Source organism: Danio aesculapii, chromosome 10, assembly GCF_903798145.1.
Source record: "Danio aesculapii chromosome 10, fDanAes4.1, whole genome shotgun sequence".
NCBI classification, from domain to species: domain Eukaryota; kingdom Metazoa; phylum Chordata; class Actinopteri; order Cypriniformes; family Danionidae; genus Danio; species Danio aesculapii.
The window spans coordinates 37,876,543-37,904,514 of NC_079444.1; the positions used below are offsets into that span (position 1 = coordinate 37,876,543).

The following is a 27,972-nucleotide window of genomic DNA, read 5'->3' on the forward strand; positions in this document are numbered from 1 at the left end:
TGACAACATTTACTTATAATCAACCAAAATCAAAACATGTGAATACTAAATATTATTTAAAGGACACAAAATTTAGAGAAACTGTCAATGTACTGTTGTATATTTATTAGCAATGACAAAAAGACTATGATAAATAAATATTTCCTTGTCTTCCTCATTGTTAATGGTTTTGATGCATTTTCAAACATCATCTAATGCATCCTTAACGTGAAATATTGCCATTTATATCTCAAACTTTCCCAAACACATTCCTCAGGTTGCTTTAGCATCGACTCTTAAATCCTGACGACAGGACAAGACAAACTGGCCATCTTCTAATTGCCTGCAAACAAAAGGAGAGTTTAACCCCTCACTGAGCTGCTCAGGACGCCCTTTGTCTCTCACTAAATATGTGTGTTTGGCTTTTGTGTCTGAAATCCTCCCCTCTCTTCAGACGGCAGTCAAAAGCCCCTGATGAAGAGCGGTTCTCAATGCAGTCCCACCCCGTACAGTCCCGTCAGGACATCAGAAAGACATTTAACACGCAAACAAGCCGTAAAAAACATGATGTGCTTCACCTGTCAGCCAGGAGGAAGTGATGTCATGTCGACTAGAGGACTGTACTGAACATTAATAAGATATCTCCTAAATTAAAAGACCATGCTTCCCAACACTGATGAGTTAAGGCAATCTGTGTTTTAGTTGCATTACGGTAAGCCCTAACATGTCCTGAATGAGTTATGGGACTAAATAATATTAATAGCCTGGAATGTGAAATGATATCATATACTTATATTTTTTGGAAATATAATGATCATGATTAACATATTAACAGTTCTTTAATAAAATAATTTAATTAATTTAATAAATCATAACTAAAAATTTTACAATGCAATATTAAAATAAAATAAAGTTAAATTAAGTTAAATAAAATAAAATTTAAATAATAAAATAAAAATAAAATAAATTTAAACAAATAAAATATAAAGTTAAATAAAATACAGTAAAAATAAAAAAATAAATAAAATAAAATATATAGAAATTAAGTTAAATAATATACAATACAATAAAATAAAATATAAAGTTGAATAAAATAAAATAAAAATATAAAAGACAATGCGAAAAAAATTCTCTACTTTTTAAAAAAATTGTCAAAATTGTATAAAAAAAACATTTCTGCATTCAAGTGTTGATCAAAAACCAATAAATAGTTTATTTGTATTTTTTTCGCTTCTTTATTTTGATATATAACATGGTCCTATTGAGGGCTGTCAAAATGAGGTGAAAATCAAAAAAAAGGCTAGTAACCTTTCTTTGGAAAAAAAAAAAAAAAAACTCTTTCCCCACCATACAATGTGTTACTATTGTTCTGGGACGCATGCAAACATTTGGAAAGGTCACTAAAATATCAGCAAAGTTTTCTATTCAAAACCATCACACCTGCACAAATAAGATTTGATACAATTTGTGGACACAGATAAAAATGTGAACTGAACATACTGTAGGACACAATAGCTTTTCACTGCTTTTTACGCAATAGATTTATCATATTACTGTAGATGATAGTGGTTTCGTAGTGGTTCGATAGTGGTTTAACATGTAGAGTCTCTAAATGAAGTCTCTATTTGAAATATTAAAATATTTTTCTATATATATGCAATAAAATATTGTCTTTAATGTGATAAAAAGGTAAACCAGAGAAGAAAAAAAAAGGAAAAAAAAATAAAAATAAAGATAATTTCTGTCAAATTGGGCCAAAAATAATATAATAAAATAAAATATATAGCAAAACAAAATAAATAAATGATTAAAAATAAAATACCAAACAAAAATAATAAAAAATAAATTAAATAAAAATAAAATATAACAAAAACAATAATAAACAAATAAATAAATAAAATAACAAAACATAATAAATAAATAAAACAAAATAATTAATAGATAAATAAATAAAATAAAAATTAAATATAACAAATAAATAAGTAAAATAAAACAAAACAAAAGTAATCAAATACAAATAATGTAAAGTAAAATAAATAAAATAAAATGTTTTTTCATGCTAAAGTAATGAAAACATCTAAAATACACATTTAAGTGTTTAATTTGTCACACTTTATCAATATATTTCTACACTTCAATTATAATATATATATATTTAAAGGTCATCAACATAAGTCACCAGTCTTCCACTTAAGCAGCTCTTATACATCAAACCTTACAGTTCAATTCATAAATTCTCAAGGTTTTCACAAAGAGATATTTTCATAAATTATATCCTTGACTATATACCCAATATACTTTTTATACTGTTTGAGCTATTTTCTGAATTTTAGAGTGATCAAGAGATTTGTTAAAAACTGAAAATAAAGAGTTTTGAGTTGTGAATTTGACTCCAATGTTAAAATATTAAACATAACTTTTAGAGGTATCCCAGAACTATAGTGGGAACAACTTCTTCATTCTCTTTACACCTGCAGTGTCAAAAAACTGGTCTGCATTTTCAGAAGATTGAGTTAAATTAAATTTGACTAGAATAGAGAACTTTCAGGCCGTCTGCTGGGGATTTGGGGGCTTTTTTTTGGTCCTCTTTCAGAGCAATTGGGACCATTCAGTGGTTCTGAATGAGAAACGGATCAGTGCAAACACAGTCTCCAGTTCAGACATGACATCATCTCTTTTATGGCTCTCCAGGACATGAATTGTGTGTGTGCCTGTGTGTGAGAGTGAGAGAGAGTGAGAGAGAGAGAGTGAGAGAGAGAGAGAGAGAGAGAGAGAGAGAGAGAGAGAGAGAGAGAGAGAGAAATTGTGTGAGTGTGTATGAGAGAGAAAAAGCTTCTTAGTGCCATTTCCTGATAACAAAACCAGTGTGTGTGTGTGTGTGTGTGTGTGTGTGTGTGTGTGTGTGTGTTTCTCTATAAATCACATTAAAGTGGGGATTGGAAACCTTTACACCGACAACTGTAGTCAAACTAATAATTTGTGGAGTGTCATAATCTGGCTAAACTAATGAACTAAAGCCTCAGGGAATGTGGGAAAGATTTATGTTTTAGACAAAACGTTGGCGACGCTCGGAATGTTAAATTAAAATGTAAAGAATACGACTTTTATAAATGGGAAAATGTATTTTAGTATGATTAGGGAATTCTTACTGCTATATTCTTACTATTGTAAAGCTTTCAGATATTATACTTTTACTATTTTGGTGAAAGACTTCAGTTATTTTGGATTAAGAAATTAGTCATCTTAATAAAAACACTTTATTAATAAAGAATGGTTATGATATTATCGAGATTGCATTTTAACCATATGACCCAGCCCTACCGTAATCTATATGTGTGAATGAGTGTGTATGGGTGTTTCTCAGCACTGGGTTGCAGCTGGAAAGGCATCCACTGTGTAAAACATATGCTGGATAAGTTAGCGGTTTATTCCGCTGTGGTGACCCCAGATGAAGGGGCTAAGCCAAAGGAAAATGAATGAATGAATGAAGACAATTTTAATGTTAGCTCCAGAAATAAACACTATTATCCAATCACTTAACTTGACTAGTTAACCAAAGTAATCTAGTTAAGCCTTTAAATTGCACTTGAGCTGAATATTTATGTCTAGCAAAAATACTATTCATTCATTTTCTTTTCGACTTAGTCCCTTTATTAATCTGGGGTCGCCACAGTGGAATGAACCGCCAGCTTATCCAGCATTAGCTTTATGCAGCGGATGCCCTTCCAGCTGCAACCCATCACTGGGAAACACGTACACACTTATTCACACACACATACACTTCGGAAAATTTTGCCTACCCAATTCACCTGTACTGCATGTCTTTGGACTGTGGACGAAACCCACACGAACGCAGAGAGAGCAAAAATACTAGTAAAATGTTATGTACTGTCTGTCATCATGGCAAAGACAAAAATATTGTTATGTAATTGTGTTTTAAAATTGTGTTTAAGAATCTTCTCTCCATTAACAATCACTCTGGAAACATTACTAATAGAATTACAATTTCACAGGAGGGTTAATCAGCTGTAAATAATATGCAAACAGAAAGTAAAATCATTCAATAAAATAATTCTCAATCCTCAAAGTTTTTCAACGGCACAATCCAGACCCATCCGGTTGTGATCAGCACATCACACAAGCTTCAGCGGAAACCGAACACCTCAAAAAACATGTTTTCAGGCCTTGATCCTGATCTGACCACACACAGCACCTGGAAACTCACAGCTCATAAAGCTCTGTGGCAAAACTGCGGTTTTCACTCTCCTCTCGGCAAATGACAGTGTGACAAATTTACAGCCCGCGAGGCAGTTAAACACATTCGGCACTCGGCGTTCTGCCTGTCAGCCGAGAGCAAGTACGCATCCACCTTTTTAGCCCGTTAGAACCGCAGCAGCAGGGCCACCAAAACGCTCACACAGAATAACAATGTTCCCTTCCTTCCTCTCGAAATCAGTATGTTACAAGCAGCGTGGCTCATTAGAGACACTAAGCAGAGCCAAATCTTTTCTGATGCTCCATAATAAACACAGACGCAAAAATTAAAGCTCCTTAAAATAAATTATGCTGCAAAAGGCTAATTTAAAAATGGAGTTCGAATCATAACCAGTTTGGTAAATTCGTTAGATGAAAACCACAACCACAAAGGCTTAGTCCCTTTATTAATCAGGGGTCGCCACAGCGGAATGAACCACCAACTTATCCAGCATATGTTTTACACAGCAGATGCCCTTCTAGCTGCAACCCATTACTAGGAAACATCCATACACACTCATTCACACACATATACTACAGCCAATTTAATTTATTCAATTCACCTATACAACATGTGTTTGGACTGTGGGGGAAACTGGAGGACCCGAAGGAAACTCACGCCATCACAGGGATCACAGTGTGCAATCTCCACACAGAAATGCCAACTGACCCAGCCGGGACTCGAACCAGCGATCTTTTTCAAGTGAGGCCACAGTGCTCACCAATGAGCCACCGTGTCACGCAAGTTCAAGTTCATAGTGATATTAAAATGAAACTGGAAAGGTAAAGAGTGTTTTCAAAGGTACAGAAGCCCAGAGAGGTCATGTTCATAGTGTTAAAAGCTTGACAATGTCATTACATGACCAATATATCCCGATTTCAAATAGCTACAATACAAATTACAGTTCGCAAATAGCTTAAGGTTTACAGTAAACAACATACTTTGTAGAAATTCTGTAAATTAAACTGCACAACCTAAAAGAAATTATGTTAATCAAGAGGATAAGATTGAGGAAAGGATTCATTATGGATGTGACACCTCTCCATTATGGATGGTACAGATGTGAAATTGGTGCATGTGTGACTTTGGGAAAACAAATATAATGGTTTCAAAACCTCGACAGAGACATTTGGATATTTTTTACTGTAACTGTACTGTAAAATACAAGCCTACACAAAAAACCTAGAAAGGTTTTCGCTATTTTTATGGTGAGGTTAACATTTGCATGGAATTTCTCTTGACCTGATGGGGTCAATTTATCAATTTACTTGACCTGCATTAAATGAAAACACCAAGCTGAATCTTGCATAACTTTAAATATGAAGTTGAAATATGGTAAACCTCTTTTACTCAAGTAACAGTAACATAATAATCTGTTGGCATGACTTATTGGTCATTTATTTCTTCAGACTACATTTCTACAATGTAAAAATATGTCTGCCTTCAATTTTTAAGTTAAATTACCTTTACAAGTCACTTCAACTTACATCAATTAAACAGAGTTAAAACAGCAAGATAGAATTTAACTTAAAACTTATAACTTAAAAAATAAAGTTGAAAAATGATTAACATTAACAAAGTAACAAAAAATTTTTTTTATTATTTTTGATCTGATCATTTTTTTACTGTGATACTATAAAAACACATGACCTGACAGGATATCTATTTTTTGCTGTACGATATATAGCACCAAAATAAATTGTGATAAACGATATTATTGTCATATTAGGACCATTTTATGCCACTCATTATATAATGCCAGAATGACAATAAAATATCATCACAATGCTTGTACAGTCTTCATTTAATCAATTATAGTAATTTTAATAATGTAATAATTAGTCATTGGAATCAGAATGTGAAAATGCATAACCTAAATAAATAATAATAATAAATGTTAACAAAAACACGCTGCAATATCTGCTAACAGATCTATTTTCAGTTGTCAGACACCCACATGAAAATATACTGTAGTAATTTTAGTAAACACTAAAGTGTTTTTTAACCATACTAACACAGACACCTCCAATAGAGATAGAAATGTTGCTAGAATTGGTTATGTATGGGCGATGTATAATGCGTCACCAAAAATTATTGAAGTCATGTCCATGTGTTGTGCGATAGGTCCATATATTATTGATTATTGTGATAAGCCCATGTACGAAAAGAAAAATAAACATGAAGCTGGCACTATACACAGTTTTACGCAATTTCCCTTAAAAATTTTATTAAAGTTTACAATTATTGTACATAATTAAATTCAATTGTATTCATATTTAAGACTTCATCTACTTGACTCCCTCTCTATATAGTGAATATCAGAAACAGTAAAAATAGTGTAAAGGTAATTACAATAGAAATCGTGAAAATTACGAAAATAGCATTGAGAAAATCAAGTAGTAAAGAATTAGAGAAAGCGTCCTAGAAGAAAAACACCAAAGTATTAAAAAAATATACAGTTGAAGTCAAAATTATTAGCCCCCCTAAATTATTAGCCCCCCTGTTTATTTTTCCCCAATTTCTGTTTAACAAAGAGATGATTTGTTCAACACATTTCTAAACATAATAGTTTTAATAACTCATCTCTAATAACTGATTTATTTTATCTTTGCCATGATGACAGTACATAATATTTGACTAGATATTTTACAGGACACTTCTATACAGCTTAAAGTGACATTTAAAGGCTTAACTAGGTTAATTAGGTTAACTAGGCAGGCTAGGGTAATTAGGCAAGTTATTGTATAACGATGGTTTGTTCTGTAGACAGTCGAAAAAAAAATTTGCTAAAAGGGGCTAATAATTTTGACCTTAAAATGGTTCATAAAAAAAACATAAAAACTGCTTTTATTCTAGCCGAAATAAAACAAATAAGACTTTCTCCATAAGAAAAAATATTATCAGACACACTGTGAACATTTCCTTGCTCTGTAAAATATCATTTGGGAAATATTTAAAAAATAAAAAAAAATAAAAATAAATCAAAGGGGGGCTAATAATTCTGACTTCAACTGTATGTAGTATTTGCATATTATACATATTTACAGGTTCTACATGTATGAATGTATACTATATATGTATATATGAATATATAAATCCTTTATATGAATACGAAATTGCAAACGAATATATACATCTACAAAATTGCATTCAAATGTCAAATGTGCACTTTAAAATGCTATTAAATGGTAAATACATAGTTGTTAAGGCTTTTTTTTTACATTTTAAAAATGTGTTTTCATGTTTTAATGAATTATTAACCATCCTGTATATATATTTTGCTCCAATTTCTGTGTAACAAAAAGAAAAAAATTCAACCTTTCTAAACATAATAGTTTTAATAACCTGTTTCTAATAAATGATTTCTTTTATCTCTAACATGATGACAGAACTTAATATTTTACTAGATTTTTTTCAAGATACTAGTATTCAGTTTAAAGTGACATTTAAAGACTTAACTAGGTTAATTAGGCAAGTTTGGATAATTAGGCAAGTCATTGTATCATGATGGTTCGTTCTGTAGACAAATCAAAAAAGGGGGCCAATAATATTGACCTCAAAATGGTTTTTAAAATTAAAAACTGCTTTCATTCCAGCCAAAATAAAACAAATAACAAAAATAAAAAAATACTATAGGAAATACTGTGAAAAATTCCTTGCTCTGTTAAACATCATTTCTGAAACATTTGTGCTAATAATGAGCTAATACTTTTGACTTCAACTATGTAAACACCTGCTTGTTCTTCTCCTGGTTTCTAGTAAGATGGATTGATCTCAGGTGACACAACACAAATAGGTTTTCCCTCAGCCTGATCCTGAAACTAGATGGACTGAACTGATAGTTTAAAACTGAGGACTGGGTATGATGGGAGGAGGAGATCAGTTGTGTTTTTTAAACAGCCCGGCCATCAACTTGATGTGCCCTCAAGAAACTTTAATATAGCACAGCAAAGAGCCAAAAATAGCCCATTCGCCACAAAGACTTCAGAGGCCCTCATTAAGAAGGTGTGTGGATCTGCTACTTCAGAGGATAGTGACCTACATACCTAAAATAGAGAACTAGATTCAGTCGTGGCCCCTCGCTCGCTCTCTCTCTGTGCTCTGTTGACAACTACACTGCAGATTTTCACCTTTACACACACACACACAAAATGGCCTGGATACCATACACAGCATTACAACCAGAGCGGAGCTGAAATACTCGACTCCTTTGCCTTTTCATCCTTGTCTTTTTTCTTTCGGTGCATTCCCTGTTTTTCATGCCTGTGGCTGTGCTTTGAAACAGCACTTTAGAAGAGAAAGCCAAGCGATAATGCCTGTCCAAACATCTCATTTCTGTGACACACAGGGTCGTCTGAGGGGGCAAGTAAAAAAGGTGAAGCGAGGCTTTTCCTCAACAAAAAAGACAATTTACAAGACTCGGGCCGTGGAGGAACAGGTGAAGTGGCAGAGCATCAGACAGACATGATGTCTTTCTTAAAGAAAATATACACTGAATAATGTGAATAAAGACCAACAGCCATGTTTCACACTGACAAGAAATACAAAATAAAATAATTAGACAAAGAAAGGATGTACCAACAAGCCAAACTGACTGAAAAGCAGAAATACATCACAACAAAAACTTGACAAGGGAATGAGCAATTTTGGGATTAATTGTGTATAAATATATATATATATATATATATATATATATGTGTGTGTATATATGTGTGTGTGTGTATATATATAAGTTTGTAAGCAGCATATTTATTAACAGAGACTACATTTAGACTATTTAGACTACATTTTACAGTATAGGGCTGCTCAATATATCGTTTCAGTATCGCGATATGAGACTCTGCTTTAGTCATATTGTAGAATTTACATATTTTGCATTTAATTACTGAATCTCAATATCGTTAGACTCCATTTATTTTATTTGTTCTATTGTTTCATCTGTGCTTTAATTTGTTGATTTTATTTTGTATATATTAAGTTATATATTTTTATATATTTTATGCAGATGCATTCCCCACTAGACATGGGATGATAACCGTTTTCAAGGTTTACCACGGTTTGGAAAAGTCAAGGTTTTAAAACAGCGAAAATGTTCTGTTATACCGTTCCTAATGTATATGTAAGGATATTTAATGTATTTTTTTTTTTTTGTAAAGAAATCTGTGTTTTTGAAACTAATAAAGAGAAACTGAAATCAATGACTTATTTGAACTATTTAGCTTGACATGTTTACTGTTAAAAAACATTATAAATGTTTCTTAAAATAAAATAAATTGTGTTATTTGTTTTGTTTTGTTTGTTTTACACAGACATTTAAAAAAATAATTTATTTTAGAGCACAATCACAATACCATAATCCCTTGAAACCATGGTATTTTTATTCAGGGTTATCATACCGTCAGAAACGTATGCCTACTCCCCACACAATCATCCCTCTAAATTGAAGACAAATTGAGTTTTTAATCATTTTGAGAAATTATATTCATACTGCAATAAACATTGCAGAAAAAAAACAATCGTAATGTGAGTTTTTTCCCAAAATGGTGCAGCCATAGTACAGTATACATGTTAAAAACTAATTATTAAATTTAAGCAACTCTAACATTCAAGTATTCATATTCTATTAGAAATTTAGATTCCATAAATGTAGCCTTAATAAAATTGCTGCTTACAAAGTTAAACAAAAAAAGTCTACACACACACACACACACACACACACACACACACACACAGTCAAGCCCAAAATTGCTCATACCGTTGGCAAATTTGTTTAAATATAAATACAAGGGAAGAACACATTTTTTTACCACAACGATGAGTCTTGTGCACCATCTTATTGTCTTTTGGGAGATGTGTGTGTCATTTCCAGATAAAAAATTTTTTGCCAGGGATATGAATAATTTCAGGCTTGATTGCATATATATATATATATATATAATATATATATATATATATATATATATATATATATATATATATATATATATATATATATATATATATATATATATATATATATATATATGTATATTTATTAGACACACACACACACACATACATACATATACACACACACAAAATAGCTTTTAAAATATTTGTACAACTGTAAAGACATTTTTAAAACGGTTTTATGGATATGAATTACAGTGCTCAGCATAATTGAGTAAGCCCCATTTTGAAAATTAACATCATTATCTATCCATTTCTCAGTGAATATAGGCAATGTATATTGGTGCATTTAAACAAAACAGATTTAATAAACAGATATGTTTATTAAAATAATATTTTGTCACCAAACATATTTAGAAATTGAAAGATAATACAATTAAAGTCATGCAAAATATTACAAAAAAAAATTACAACCAACAAAATTTCAACAATTTTCCTATTTTTTTGCTTCTCTTGATTTTTTCTTTTTAAAATTTTTATTTAATATTTTTATAACATACATTTGGGTGTACTATAGTTTTTGGATCTTAAGTGATTTTGTTAGATAAGCTCCAGATTTGGCTTCAGTACTGACTAATGTACAGTATATGCACAAAAATATATTGCATAGCCTCCTATTAAAAATATGAATTTAAAAAAGAGATTTGTGAGGGGTGCACTTATATCTGCTGAGCACTGTACATCACATACAATGTTTTTAATTTCTTTTCAGCTTAAAGCTACTCTAAGCTGCCAAGCAATAAATCAATAACTTGCTTAAATGCAGTCTATAAAATGGTAATCTGGTCATTTTTATGAATATTAATTACATCACATACAATGTTTTTAATTTCCTTTAAAGTTAAAGCTAGTTTCCATGAAGAAATAAATCAATAACTTGCTTAAATACAGTGTATAAGCAACACTGATTCAATCCCCCCATAAGCTATGAGCACGTAACAGCGCGAGCGGCTCTCCGTACAGTCCTTCCAACAGTTTACGCAAAGTTTCTCACTCTCAGCCAAGTTCAAGCACACAGTCATGTCCCACAACTTCCCAAGGCAACAGCAGAGGATTTACAAAAGCTCATATACAGACTATATGTGTACACACACACAGCAGTGATGCCTCTGGCCATGACCCTGTAACTCAGCAGCGATTCAAAAGCACAAAGCTCTCTTTTCATGCAAACCTGCCTGAGTTTTCGGTCTTACAGCAAACAGAGTTCTTCACGATTTAGAGAAAGCCGTACAGAACGACACACAAAATGCAAACAATTTACTCTACGATCCTTTGTGTCTATGCAACTTCAGCAAAACAAAACAGCAAAGTACTCACAGAGAAGCACGAGCGTCGGGCCTTGTGAAGGAAAGAATCCGACTTGTTCTGGTCCGTTTCGCGTTCGGCCAAGCTATAAAAATCTCCGGAGCTGCGGAGGCTGGCGAAGCAGCCCGAGGGCCCCGGGGAAAACAGCCTGCCTCGCGCTACCTGTGAGGCTGGGAAACCGGCTTCTGTGTGGGGAGCAGCTGTTCCCTCCACCACCTCCTCCTCCCAACCGCAGCACTTCTGTACAACCACACAAAAGCGGACGGAGCACGGCTGCCTCCTCCCAGCAATCGCACAAGCGCAGACGAGCCGAGCTCAAAGGCTGCCGGTCAGAGAGGCAGGTATTTAGTTTGCACCGTTTTCTAGTTTGGGCTTCGTTTTTTTTTTCCAGAGTGGGAGGGGACAAGCTCAAAAAGCTTCTAGGCGAGGAAACGGCACATAATCCCTAACGGCAGAAACTTCCTACTGGTTGGTAATAAGCAGGACGTCCCCTGTCTGAGGGAGCAGGAATGCAAGGCCCGCTTTCAAAGAGGCCCAGTTACAAACAGGGCACAAAGTCACTTCAGCGTGACCCGGGGGTCAGACACGGCAAGTGCGCGTATATATGTGTGTGTGTGTGTGTGTGTGTGTGTGTGTGTTTAAGCAGGCAGAACCGCTAAACAGACGTGTGTCTAGAGAAAGTATGGCAGTGGTGAAACAAGAGAAGAGAGTTGTGGAGATTTTAAACCCACTGAACCCTTCTGAGGACTCGATGTCTTTCTGTATTCTTTACTCTTCTTCACTCAAAAAAATATTTGATATAACTACTTATTTATAATGAGCTGAATCAACAATTCTTGAGGGTTTTTGTGGGATAACTTAATTGTTTTATGTTCCATCAACTCAAATTTGTAAAATCAATTAACTTAATTGATTTGTGTAGGGACAACATGAATGAGTTGTGTGGAACCCTGCATATTTTACAGTGTTTGATTATTGGACAACTATATTTAAAATTCTGTCCGATGCATATAATAAAGACACCAGGCCTAGTTTTGTTTTTGGAGTACTTGAAGTACGAGGTGCAGTCATATCCAATAATTATCGAGACGCTTATGCCTTCACGGCTCGGAGAAGAACATTGCTTGATTGGAAATCAAATAAACCACCTTCAGTTTCACTCTGGTTTAGTGATATGATGCTGTTTTTAAGATTGGAGAAAATTAAATAATAGGGAAAATAAAAAGGTCTATGCTTTAAAGGATAAAGCAATCAAACTTTGTTTAATACTTTCTCACTGTATGATCAAAACTCTGCGACTATGTAAATATTTAATTTATCTTTTTTGTATTTTCCATTAAAAAATATATATAACAATAAAAAAGTGGTCAAATCTTTGTATGTATTATTTCACCTTGTTCTTCCTTCAATCAAAAAAAAAAAACAATCGTCAAAATGATACTTTATCAAAACAAATCTATGCTCACACTTTATTTTAAGGTTCAATTCTTGCTTAAAACAAACAATTATTTATGACTTTTGCTTCAATAAACTCCTAATTTGCTGCTTATTAATAGTTTTAGTTTGGGCAGGATTAGAAACACGTATTTAAAAGCAGTGGTCTCCAACCTTTGTATCACTGTGGACGAGTCAACGATTGAGAATTTTACCATGGACCGGGATGGGGGGTGGGGAGCTTGGAGTTTCTCAGAGGATGACGAGCTGACAAAACATTGCTGTCACTCTGATACAAGTTATTTATGGAGAACATAAAGCAATGCAGTGTTTGGGTGTTCTGAGTTTGTCTGAGCGTATCACCGAAAAGTGTATATGCCATACAAGCTGAAGCTGATCCGTCAGTTCTTGTTAATTCTTCAATAATGAGCCATACTATTATAATCAAGGTGAATCTTTTCTTTCTCCACTTTATCAATCTTATTGTCCCCTTTTTTATTTATTTATTTACTATTATTTTATTTAGTTTATATTATTATAATTTGTCTTTCCTCTTTTATATATCCTAAGGATGTTTTTTGTTAATTACACTACCTCACAAAATTCCTGTTGTTGATCCTAGTTGTAAGAGCAACAAATAATAACTTGACTTCTAGTTGATCATTTGGAAAAGTAGCAGAAGGTCGATTTTTCTGATGAATCAGCTGTTGAACTGCATCTCAATCATCACAAATACTGCAGAAGACCTATTGGAACCCGCATGGACCCAAGATTCTCATAGAAATCAGTCAAGTTAGGTGAAGGAAAACTCATGGTTTGGGGTTACATTGAATACGGGGGCGTGCGAGAGATCTGAAGAGTGGATGACAACATCAACAGCCTGAGGTATCAAGACATTTGTGCTGCCCATTACATTACAAACCACAGGAGAGGGCAAATTCTTCAGCAGGACAGCGCTCCTTCTCATACTTCAGTCTCCACATCCTCTTCACAAGTTCTTGAAAGCAAAGAAGGTCAAGGTGCTCCATGATTGCCCAGCCCAGTCACCGAATAAGAACATTATTGAGTAAGTCTGGGTTGGAGGTATTGAAGATGAATCCAAAGAATCTTGATGAACTCTGGGAGTCCTGCCAGAACGCTTTCTTTGCTATTCCAGATGACTTTATTAATAAGTTATTAGAGTCATTGCAGAGATGTATGGATGCAGTCCTCCAAGCTCATGGGAGTCAGACACAATATTCATTCTGTTTCCACTGCACCATGACTTTATAATCTATACTGGACATTATTTCTGTTAAGTGACAAGACTTTTGTCTAAGCAAAGTCAGACCTTACTGTCCTAATTAAATAATTAAAAATCAAGGCATGATCATATTTTATTTTGGTAATCTAGAGGCCTTTACCTTTCACATAAGCCACTTCTGATACAAAATTATCAACTAGAAGTCAAATTATTATTACATGGATAGCCGACAAGACTTTTGTCAGGTAGTGTGCATGTATTTACAACCATTGAAAAAGTTAGAAATTGATGGATGAAAAAAAATTACACTCTATTGTACTCTATGCAATGTTGTATTCTTTAATAAAAATAAGTTACTTGTCCAGTGAAACATGCAACTTATTTTTACATTTCTAAATTTGGCTGCTGCTTGTATCCAAACTGACTTGCATGTCAACAGTTTTATCAAAGCCATTAGTCTACCCACAGGAATGCTCTATTGCAATTTGATGAGGTCATGTGATTACACTGCACCTTACCACTTCTGAAAGGCCTTAAATCTTTACTAGTGGAGGAAATGTGTTCAGTGTTTTTCATCACCTTCTCCAGGAGCTGTTAAACTGCAGATATCAGCTGCCATGTTGGCCGGGTCACTCGAGGAGAGGCGAGTGGAGAATGTGGAGAATTCAAATCATGTTTAACGAGGCTGTGGGTCTTTCACTCACGTTACCGTTTCAAGTGTCTGTAGAGGAAAAAAAAATATTAAAAAGTATAAAATAAAGACTTACAATTGGCAATGGGGTATATGCACACAGACTTTTAATTTCAGCCGGCCAGCCTCAGCACTTCAGGTGAACTGTCTTTCCATTCTAAAATCGACACATTTAATAGGGGTGTCAAAATTGATTGTTTCTTTAGTGCACCGCGATGCAGACGCGGACAATTCGGTTATTACATACTGACGTCATTTATCTCATATACGCTATGTTGCCATAGCTGACTATGGCGAGGGAAGCAACCGCAAGTATTTACAACGCTCCAACTACTTAAAAACTGTGCACAATTTCACTGCATGTGTGTTTGCTGGATCAGTCTTCCACTGACACTTACAGCAGAATCACCTATTTCACTGCGATTGAGAGAATGAGAGTAAACTCCATTTCTCTCTCTCACTGTGGCCCATTTGACCTGCTGGCATCACTTTTCCACTCTCTGCTGTTACAGCGATACTTCTGGATACAGACACGAGCGCGTGTCTGCAGAGTTTTCTCCACCGTGTCTATCATGGATCAGCTGTGATCGCCGCTGCCGCTTATCAGTGTTTAAACAAGGCTTTACTCATCTGCGAAGAGTGCCCGTGCGTAGAGCCAATCGCAGCCCCTTCAGTTGAGCACGTGACCAATCAAAGGGGTGTGAGAAAGAACTTGCTAATCAGGATTCAGAAAGCAAGCGGGATATTTACATTTGTTTATTTGCTATAAATGCTCGTGTTGTTTAAAGGCAGTATATATATCTGACTGTTTGTATTAAAGGACAAAATTGTATTAGAAATAATATATAAATATATTTATACATTTTAATACAAGAATTGCTGCTGCTGAAGAAAATATAAAAGTGTGTATGGAAAGCATCGTCAATGCACCGAATCGATGACATGATAATCGTAACCGAACCGTGAGACCAGTGTAGGTTCACACCTCTAACATTTAGGATCTGACAAGATGCAGTGAATTAAATTCCATTTCCCCCCCATCATGTCTTAAAAATATGAGTTTACTTTAATACAGTATTTTCAATGGAGTTTCTGCGCTCGCCTGCTGCTCCTGAAGGTGCTAGTGGTTACAAAGTGTTTCATTTCATTTTACGCTTGAACAACTAAATGAATGCATAAGTCTATTTAACTGAATGTATTTTAATGACGTTATAACATCAATGCTGTAAAAGCAACCTTATGAAACTGAAAACAGTTAAGTCACATTAAGCTTTCACAGGAAGTTCATCATTGGCTAAAAAAACACTAGCTGTGCATATAGCCCATTGAATTCATTTTAAACACATGGAAACAGTTCCTATACATGGTCAGCTAAGAGCATACTTCCCAACACTCCCTTTTTACCGGGAGTCTCCCGTATTTCAGACCCATCTCCCGTTTTGTTCAGTCTCCCGGAAAACTCCCGAAATTTAACCTGCCGCCACTCTTCCGCCTCAACATACAAATCCCCCCCACCCACCCTCCCCCTATGCATCCCGGATTTTCAAAGTCAAATGTTGGCAAGTATGGCTAAGAAACTATTAAACTGAGTCTAACACTGATATTGAAGCACAATGTTTAAATCAAAACCATTAAAAAGTTAATGAAATAAGAAAGCCTTGAAAAATTAGACATTTTTAATCAGGATAAAATGACAATGCAAACAGACATATTACTGCTGTTAAAATAAACCATAAATATTAAATACAAAACCATTTTTACTTAAATCTGATGGTATTTAAAAATGTTTTATATTAAATCAAAACCACCAAATAAAGTTAGCAATGGATTAAAAAAACCTTAAAAACTAAGCATTTAGACATTTAAGATAAAATGACACTCCAATGCAAACAAACATACTATTAAAAACAAACCACAATTAATAAATACAAAAGAATTTTTACTGAAATCTAATAGGATTTAAAACAAAATTTATATTAAAACCAAAAAGTAATAGTAAAGGTGTTGGGACTAATGCATTACAAGTAACGTGAGATATGAGTAACAAGTAAAGTAACGCATTACTTTAAAAAAAAAAAGTAATAATATTTGAGTTACTTTTTAGTTTAATGAATTAGCTTTTAAAAAAAAAAAAGTTGAATTAGAATTAGTCACAATGAATCATGCAGTCGATGAGAGAATGTGTTCATTACTGAAGGCATCGATGAAAAGGTAAAGGTTATTGTCTTAATGGACTGTGATTTTACGCAAGACAAATAGTACACAAGTAGCAGACATATTGCTTTAAACTTTCAAGTTCTGAAAGAGATCAACCAACCCTCAGCCAGGTCAGAAAAAGTAACGCAAAAGTAACGTAACACATTACTTACCATAAAAAGTAAATAATGCAACAAGTTTTGTTTTTTTGTTGTTTTTTTTTTTTGGGGGGGGGGGGGGTGGGGGGGGGGATCTCTACATTGTAATGTATTACTTTCAAAAGTACCTTTCCTCAACACTGGTAATAAACATGGTTATTAATAAGAGTCAACTCAAACTGATATGCCCTCCAATATTTTACTAGGAAAATGCTACATTTAATTTCTCTCAAAGGGAGCAAATTACTCAAATGAAAACAAAGTTAAAAAATTATATACATTCCTTGAACTTATCCAACCAGATTAGATAATGTTTTCATATGGTAGCTATCAGTGTAAAATAATCAGAACCTTTTGCATGAAGAAAAAATTATTTTGTTTGGAAATTGTGATAAAAAATAATGAATTCTTTGTCAAAAAACGACATTACTTATTTTCTGGAAATAATGAAGTAAAACCAAAATGTTTGCAGAGCTCAAGCAGACTACACAGCAGTCATTTCTGAGCACACAATATAAGATTTAAGCCAAGACTTATTTAAAAACTCATTTATTCATTTTCTTTCTAGCTTAGTCCCTTTATTAATCTGGGGTCGCCACAGTGGAATGAACCGCCAACTTATCCAGCAAATGTTTTCCACAGCAAATGCCCTGACACCTACAGAGTCAGTGAAGGACCACAGACACCAGCATTGGGAAATGTGGAGGTTTTTTTTTTCCCCCATACGGCGTCCGATATCAAATACCATTAAAACAACACTCTTCCAGCAGTTCATACTCACATCCAATATCTCGTTTGTCACAGGGGGCATGCATGAAATGTTCTTGAATGGAAATGAAAGTGCCAAACTGCAGTTAAAGTTGACAAATTGAATATGAAACACCCCAAATTACATGAAACTCCGGAGGAAATGTGGATAGCGTGGAGACGTAATGATGTTAATCAAACTACATGCTATAACATGTAAAACAGATTCATGAAAGGAACATTCAAAAAGCGACTCATGTAAACACCTTAATCTTATTATTGTCTTATTCAGATTAAGGCAAATCATTTGATTACTGATGTCCATGTAAACGTAGTCAATGTTTATTCTAGATATATGAAAGATGACATGAAGGATTTGGAACAGGCTCAAGGGAAAACAAACTCCCACTTCTGTTAAACTGCCAAACAGCCACAGAAATCAATACTCTCAAAATGCACAAATATATCTAAAAGACCATCTCTAAGTTACTTGGCAAAGAATCAATTGCCATCTGAAAAAGCGAGGGATACAGAAAGAGAGAGATGGAGAGATTGACGGCCACGTCAGAGGTAAGTGAAACTCTGGATCCCGTCCAGGGTTGAAATGACCTAAGAGCTATTCATCCAGCTCATGGCATATTTCCTGTAATCAGAGAATTATGGTGATTGAAAGTGATGGTCAGGGTCAGCGCTAATGCACTATAAAACCAAACGAAGAGCTGGGAAACATGGGGACCGATCAAAAGGCCCCAACCGTGCAATCCCGTAACTAGGACAAAGATAGTGAAGAGAGATGATCCTCCATCAGTGATGCCGCTCCAACTCCTGAGGCCGAATCACTCATTTGGAGGGCCTTAGAAAAGCTTTACAGCTAACTCATTATCATGTGATGTCACACTGCTTACTCACCTGTGATTGGTCATAGAAGGGAGAGATTTCTTGAGGGGATGTGATTGGCTGTGGGCTCCTGGTAACAGTGCGGCCTATGCAGAGACAGACCCCAGCTTGTCTCTTATTTGTCAAATGATGGGAATCTTGTTCAGCCAGCTGCGTTTCCATGGAAGAGGCACCTTGAGAGGGTCCCGAAACCACCCGGAGCCCCCCTAACTCTCTCAACCTGATGCCCCCGTCCCGACCCGTCTCACTATAACAGCGCACCCCGCTGGGCTGCAGTGTCTGGGCTAAAATGTCGGTCTCTGACACCCAGACGCCAGCCGCTCCAAGAGAGCATCATTAAACACCAAGGAAAGAAACGAATGGGCTGGCAATTCCACCTCATTTTTCTTCGCTCTTTCTTGCTTTTATTAGTGTTTTTTTTTTTCTTCTGGAGATGGCGTGATTCTGTTCTCAAGCTTTAGCACACTAAAGAGACAACCGTTGATTGATATTCAGTTCAGGAAGGGACAAAAAGAAAAACTCTTGGAGAAAAAAAAAATATCTCCATTGAATGGCTTTGAACAGAATGTCCTCTCTCGCCGGGTTCTCAGAGAACAGCCTCTGGCCGCCTCAAGGGAGCGTGGATATTTTAGCAGCCGCTTACACTCTGTATCCACTCCTGCTTCCGAATTTCATCGGACAATATCATCCTGTACAGTTTGTATCAGTGAAAAGAACATATTTTTAAATCAAACGCCATGTGCTGCAGTAAACGGCCAATCGCATGGGAATCAACACAGCTAAAAAAGACAATAGAGCGGCCATATTAGTTTAGTTCTAATTTTTACTGCTGAATCAGAGAGAGATCATTCAGCAAATATTAAGAGTTATACCTAAACAGTTTTTTTAAACACCAGATTTACAGCAACTGAGCAAATTATGATGATGCATGGTTGTGTTGCACCTAGGCATGGGCCGGTATAAGATTCTGATTATATTATAACTTTAGATAAAAATATAACGATTAGTATTGTGATTACTGCTCTAAAATATATTATTTTTAAATGTTCTCTGAAGCATAGTGGACTGGTTTTGAAGCACTTCACTACAGATGTTTTTTTGTTAATTTTGTTCTTATTTATAGATATATATTTTAAATTGTAGCCTCTTGAGATTGACTAATCGCAACGTTTTAAATTGCGATTCGATTTCGATTAATTGCACAGCCCTACTAAATAAAATAATTCTTTACTAAACTTAGAAGAGGTACAATTTCTTGTGCCTGATGCAAAGTCACAGGTTTTAAAAACACATGCAAATGATAAACTTTTATTATGGTTAAACTTTTGGCCAATTATAATCCTCAAATATAATCCCAGAATATAAACTCAACATTGCATATGCTGCGATGTGACTATTGCAGACATGCACATTGCGATATCGATGCTGAAACAATACCGTATATTGTGCAGCCCTAGGTCAAACCCTATTCAATTAGCTTATGCTAAGCTGAGCCAAGCTAAAACTGACCCCGCCAGAACAAGAAATCGGCTGAACTTAGGGCTCCACGATTAATCGTATTATCATGATAACGATATTTGTGGCCCACGATCAATAATTAAATATCGTCGCAATTTTACAGTATAAAGATCAAGCCGTTATTTTAATGGGTGGAGTTTACAGATTGTACTGCATTACAAGCATGAGGTGACAGTGTCTAGATTGCAGGTTAGTTTTCATCAATCTGATGCCACTTTTATTATTTACAAGAAAAGAAAACGTAAATAAAAGCTTCAGATAAATTAAACTCCCTTTATAAAAAGACTAGCCTATTTTATGCACTAAATAATGAAATAGATAACTAATTTCCGTCATTTCCCCTTAGACCATGAACTTTATTCTGTTTTAGAATTTCAGTATGTATTTATGATTTTTTCAAATAACAAATATTTGAGCACATTGAAAGTAATTAAATTACCTGTCTTTTGATTAAAAACTTTAATCAATTAACAATCATCCAACACGCGCATCACTCTCATGCCACATTTTCGAGGATAAATTCGCGTCTGAGTGCTGCTTTGAATAGAATAAAATTATTATTAAAGCACATTAAAGACTATTCACATAAAATAAAACATCCACAAAGGTGTATCTTATGGAAAAACACCAATTGATGGCCGCTGCTTTCGGTTTTAAAAGAATCAAGCAGATTAAAAAAAATTAAATCTAATTTGCAGATGAAAAATGACAGGAATTTTGCAAAAGGAAACGATTAAACATATCGAGTGTTAAAAGAACCTTCTACTTTAATATATTCTTTCGACTCCAATACAAAAACTAAAATTATGAACGACGGAGCTTAAAGCTTAAAATGTATATATATATATATATATATATATATATATACATACATACATACATACACACACACACACACACACACAAAGGAATAATCGTCATTATTAATCTTGATTATCATTTTTTTTGTTATCGTGCAGCCCTAGCTAAACTTGGTTCAAGTAAACAGTTTAACTCTAGTAGACTTATAAAAGAAAATAAAAAATAGTGAAGGAACTCACCGATCTGAAAATCTAAACCGGAGACAAAAATTGCAATCGCTGCATGTCTAAAAGAAAGTGACTTTCTACATTATACAAATACGTAAGCAAAAACATGTGACGTTATTCAGTAAAACGATGACAAATGGCCCTACATTATTAAAAGGAGCAGTGATTTAAACGGGCCCCTGCTTTCTGCAATGTATTTGCTAATGTCTCTGTGGACCTCCAGCAGACGCAGAGGGCAGCTGAGCCTTCGATTTTTGACTCGCACGACCAACCACGACCCCCGGTCCCGCCGTGTCAGGTGTCACCGGCTGTCTAGACAGTCCAACAATGAAATATCGCCATGCAAAACGGCCAGGCTGTTATCAGCCGAGTGTGACCGTCAACAGTTGGGACGAGTCCTGTTTAACAGATACACCGCTTGACCTTTTGAAGACAAACTAATAAAAAAGGCCCCCAACGGCATCAGAAAGCAATGATTTGTTGAAGTGAAGAAGAAAGACGAAGGGACAAAAACTCAATTACAAGGTAAGCAACAGTTCTGGTTTTCTGGATGGGGCTTGATAATGAGACATAAGCAGATAAATCCCGTCACAGATTAAGATGGTCCCAGTAAAGCAGGGAAATTCATATTGAAGACTAATCCCAGGCTGAATGCACATATTTAGGACCAGGAGGGAACAAATGTAATAATTGAAGAATCAACTACTGAACACATATTGGGAGGACACTATTATGAATATCGAGGCAATGTGGATTGTGGTTAAGGCCCTGGATTAATCTGAAGGCAATATGCAAAATAGCTAAGTTTATAAATGGAGGCGTAAAGCAGCAATTTACAAATGTTGTAGAGTTGCTGTTCAGGGGAAAAATAGTGAGTAAGGGATATTACTTACACAAATTAATATATGACATAACTCTTTAGCTTCCTAATTACTGTACATTCACACATCTATGGGTCAAAGACAAAAGAAAGTTTTCAAGCACTTAAAAAAACTGCAATACAGCGTTCAGGGTCCATACACATTTTTCCCAAAACTTTCAGGTAAATATTCATGACCTAATGTTTCTTACAATGTCTACAAGTGGTAAATAATAAAAATGTAAAAAATATTTAAAAATATATATATAAAATTGAAAAATTCTACTTTATTACAGCATAAAAAATATTACAATTAAAAAAATATGTGAATCTATGTAGTTTATGTTTATTGTTATTTCTGTAAAATAGTTTTTAGAAAGTATGTTGTTGTCTGTGTGAAAATAATTTAGAAATGTCGGCTTGTGTTTTTATAACACTGTCATAAAAATAGTACAAATTAGCTTTTAGCACTAATAGAATCTTACTTTTGTAGTTAGAGTGTTTCTGTACACCACACTCAAACGTAGCTTGAACTACAATGAATGCGAGTGAAAGAGAGGCGAAGCTGAAACTGTGAGTTGCTTCTTACCCAACACAGCAAATGTCATGTGAAGAGACGAACTGCACTATTGTATTTAAAATTTACCCAATATTATCTTCTCGAATTTATTCAAGTACACAGATATTTGTTAAACAAATTTCCATGACTTTTCCAAAACATTTAAGGTTTATTTGTTTTTGCAAAACTTTTTCAGGCCTGGAAAAAGCCTTTTTATAATTCCATGACTTCTCCATGAGGTTTTCCGGGACCGTTTGAATCCTGAGCATTTATTTTTATATATTTGTTGAATCAATTCATTCATTGATTTTCTTTTTTTGGCTTAGTCGCTTTATTAATCACAGGTTGCCACAGCGGAATGAACCACCAACTTATCCAGCATTTGTTTTACGCAGCAGATGCCCTTCCAGATACATCCCAGGCCTGGGAAACACCCATAAACTCTCGTATTCACACACATACAATACGGCCAGTTTAGCTTATCCAATTCACAGCGCATGTCTCTTGACTGTGGGGCAAACCGGAGCACCCGGAGGAAACACACGCCAACATGGGAAGAACATGCAAACTCCACACAGAACTGCCAACTAACCCTGCCAAGGCATGAACCAGGGACCTTCTTGCTGTGAGGCAATCGTGCTACCCACTGCGCCACCGTAACACCCCATATGTGAATCAACATACATTTTTCCATGCGTTTAAGAAGTTACCCTGTAAAATTTTATACAACATAAGTTTATATACCAAACAATTTTGTCAGGCACATTTCAAAATATGAATCGCTATAGTTAATCTTTAAATACAATAAAAGACACAAGATAACTTGGCATTTTAAATATTTATACTTTTCTGTCTTTTAAAACTTTTTAATCATTGGAATTATTTACAGATTCACTAACCGGCCACTTTATTAGGTACACCTGTCCAACTGCTCGTTAATGCAAATTTCTAATCAGCCAATCACATGGCAGCAACTCAATGCATTTAGGCATGTAGACATGGTCAAGACGATCTGCTGCAGTTCAAACTGAGCATCAGAATGGGGAAGAAAGGGGATTTAAGTGACTTTGAACATGGCATAGTTGTTGGTGCCAGACGGGCTGCTCTAAGTATTTCAGAAACTGCTGATCTACTGGGACTTTCACGCGCAGCCATGTCTAGGATTTACAGAGAATGGGCCAAAGAAGAGAAAATATCCAGTGAGTGGCAGTTCTGTGGGCGCAGATGCCTTGTTGATGCCAGAGGTCAGAGGAGAATGGCCAGACTGGTTCCAGCTGATAGAACGGTAACGGTAACTCAAATATACACTCGTTACAACTGAGGTATGCAGAAGAGCATCTCTGAACACACAACAAGTCAAACCTTGAGGCGGATGGGCTACAGCAGCAGAAGACCACATCGGGTGACACTCCTGTCAGCAAAGAACAGGAAACTGAGGCTACAATTCACACAGCCTCACCAAAATTGGACAATAGAAGATTGGAAAAATGTTGCTTGATCTGATGAGTCTCAATTTCTGCTGCAACATGCGGATGGTAGGGTCACAATTTGGCGTCAACAGCATGAAAGCATGGATCTATCCTGCCAAGTATCAACGATTCAGGCTGTTGGTGGTGGTGTAATAGTGTGGGGGATATTTTATTGCCACACTTTGGGCCCATTAGTGCCAACTGAGCATTGTATCAACGTCACAGCTTACCTGAGTATTATTGCTGACCATGTCCATCCCTTTGTGACCACAGCGTACCCATCTTCTGATGGCTACTTTCAGCAGGATACCGCACCACGTCATAAACCACAAATCATTTCTTTAACATGACAATGAGTTCATTGTACTCAAATGGCCTCCACAGTCACCAGATCTCAGTCAAATTGCTCAACCTTTAGAATGTGGCGGAACGGGAGATTATCATAATGGATGTGCAGCCGACAAATCTGCAGCAACTGCATGATACTATCATGTCAATATGGACAAATATCTCTAAGGAATATCTCCAGTACCTTGTTGAATCTATGCCACGAAGGATTAAGGCAGTTGACTGAAGGAAAAAGGGGGTCCAACCCAGTACAAGTAATGTGTACCTAATAAAGTGGCCTGTGATTGTATATTTCCATTTGTTTAAAAATCTACCCAGTAAAATGTTATACAACAAAACTGTTTATGTACCACACAATTTTGTCAGGCATATTTCAAAATAAGAATAGTTAAAGGTAATCAATAAATACAATAAAAGACTCTTTAAATATTTACTTCACTGTCTGTAAAAACTTAATTTAAAATATAATGAAATTTAGTTCAAAAAGTTACGGTAAAAGAAGATGGGACATTACTTGATCCATATTTTGACATTACATTTTAACAAAAGCTGCTTAAACCATTTAAGTAGATACCTCAGTTTCATTTAACATGCCATCCATGAATATAATTGAACTGAATTATATAATTAATTGAATTTGGCCAGAACATTAAGGGATGCCTTTAAACAATGTCTATATTTATTAGGGCTAAGTTATTCAAACTAATTCCACAATTGAGAAAAGTAAAAGTAATTTAATTCTTTGTGTAAAATTATTTCAAATTCAGCCATTCAACCATTATAATAAAGTTATAAAGTAAGAACAATAGTGTAGAATTTAACAAGACTTAGCAAACCAACAATTGCCAACAAACCTCCTAGAATCTCTTTAATGTCAGATTAAACTGGCTTGATATTAATCACTGAATGATAACTTGACCTTACACTAATTTATATGCGATTTATACCTTATAATGCGATTTGACTTTTGTATATGTATTTTAAAATGCTGGGCTTTAAACGCTTTGACTATGTGCCTCTTTAGCTAAGGTATTGTTTGGAAGATTAGTTTCATATGATTTGAACAAAACGACAAATGTCACTCATTACCTGCTTCAAAAACTTAATAGGAATGTCCGGGCAACACCATCCATCATTTGTCCTGAATATTATACACAAAATACACAAACAGTGCGACGTCAACTTTCAGGTTCGCCATTGCGTATTTAGGGCTCCCCATAACAACCTCGCGCCAAACTGAGATCACGTGCGTTACTAATGAGTTAATTCTACACGATAAACAACAACAAAAAGCTGACCATCAACCTATTTGACCACTTAATTTTACTACAAATGTTTACTGAAACTAGGATATGTTCACGTTTAACTATTTTTTTCTTTTATGTGCTTTAGAAACAGTAGATGAGTGTGAAGTAAACACATTTACTTTAATTGCTAATCATTTCTCAACTCGTTTTATTACAGAAACGCAATATAGAAAAAAGGAGAAATATTCAGTAATGGAAACTACAGGACATTTATATTAAATGTTGAAGTCTTGAAGTGAACAATATATTAAGATGTAACATAATAGGAATTTTTTTTTTGTTTGTTTTTTTAAGTGTGCTGCTTTTTATTTTCCTCATTCATTTTATTTATCACATTTGTTCATTTAACTTGTAATAAAGTTCTGCCAAACAGCAATAATACTTAAAAAAAAATAATAATAATAAAAAAGCAACTTAACAGCACATTTGTAGTCTTGCCTTCATATTACTGCAGCAGTCAGGCTTTCAGGTTGGATCTGGTTTACAGAAAACAAATTATTAACACTAAATATTTTCTTTATTTCCACCTGGGGATACTCATCCTAAGGCCTCTAGAGATTATGCACCGCCATTAATGCGATCCACCTGAGAAGAAATGATGCCAAGGTATCCATAATCCTAGACCAGGCTGCATCCTGAGCAGATGCTGGGGTGGTCATAGAGGAGCGGATAGCATGAGAGTCCTTATAGACCCCAGTGACAGACAAGTCTTCGCATTGATCCCGTGGGCCAGCCTGAACACCCGCCGGTGACCTATAGACCATTTTTAATATATCATTAGCCCTTAAACATTTCCTGCTTGTTATCATACTATATCATAACTGTAACAAGAGGCAATTTAATCATATTTTCACATTAAATCAGCTATCGTAACAGTATTTATCAATATGTGAACTGTTTTATATTGTCGAAAGCTATGGAAATGAAAAGGTGTAAAACAGGAAATACATTAGGATCATTGTTAATGTTTACATTCCTCAAAATGGTCTATTCACACCTGCAGCTTCTCCACGATGGATGTCCAGTGTTCTCCAGCCTTCAGTGCCTAGACTGCAGCTCTGCAGAGGAAGTTTGGCCAGAGGAGAAATGGTTGGCCCAACGGAGTCTGGTCAACTGGTGAAGTTTGTTGCTTGCTACTGTCACCACTGACTTGCTTGGTTTGGGACTTGTGGAGCTGCGCATCGATGGATTAGCTCTTCAGTGTTTGGACTTTCAGCAGTGAAAATTAAACCACACTGAACTGAACTAAACTAAACTTCAACTCTGAAAACTGGACTGACATGGTTTCAATCTACTAGAACTTCTATGTTAAGCTGCTTTGACACAATCTACATTGTAAAAGCGCTTCAGAAATAAACATGAATTGAAAACTGCATGAGGTTTATCTACATACTAGAAGAAATGGCATTTAGTGCCTTCAGTCCTTCATTCCACTCATTCCTTTCAGTCTTGCAAACAAGTCTTTGGTTAATCTTGTGATAAAGGATTGCTGTGCATTTCACCACTGACCTTATTTCTCTCCAATATGGGTCACTGGGTGCACAGCATTGGTAGAAATGTACTGTGATATAAAACCATTCCTAGAAAGCTAGCTCTCAGGATTCTGAAGATGCCTTCTTGGAACTTTGTCCATGTTTTCCTGAATAAAATAACAAAACATAACAGGAATCCAAAGCATATACAAGTGCAATAACAGAATAGCTGTGGCCAGATGGCTAATCACTGGCTCCTCGCCCAATCTGTGAGAATCTGTGTATAAAATCAAAGAGAACCATGCATTTACAGTGGGTTTTGGTTTGTTTATTTGTGTCAGCTTTGTTTAATAGCCTTTAAAGTCAAATGCGCTGAACAAGCTGCTCTGATCAACAACAAAAAAAGGGAAGGAGGGAAAAAAAAATGTCACACTCTTGACAAATATAAGGGTGTAACTATATACAATGGTAATGCTGAGTGCATCTGTCAAAGAATTTCTCGCCATTTTGAACACTAAACTTTCACATCTAATTGATGCTTGGCATCAAATCTCTCTT

The 27,972-nt window shown here is 35.1% G+C and overlaps 1 long non-coding RNA gene across 5 annotated transcripts in view; it reads right to left on the bottom strand.

Annotated features, from left to right (window-relative positions):
- LOC130236202 (uncharacterized) overlaps nt 1–11,708 on the bottom strand; it is a 125,743-nt gene extending 114,035 nt beyond the window's left edge. For all 5 annotated transcript variants that reach the window (XR_008838450.1, XR_008838452.1, XR_008838451.1 and 2 more), the window contains exon 1: nt 11,501–11,708. This is a non-coding gene — a long non-coding RNA (uncharacterized LOC130236202). The remainder of the gene's footprint in view (nt 1–11,500) is intronic.
- Between the last annotated feature and the right edge of the window lie 16,264 nt (nt 11,709–27,972).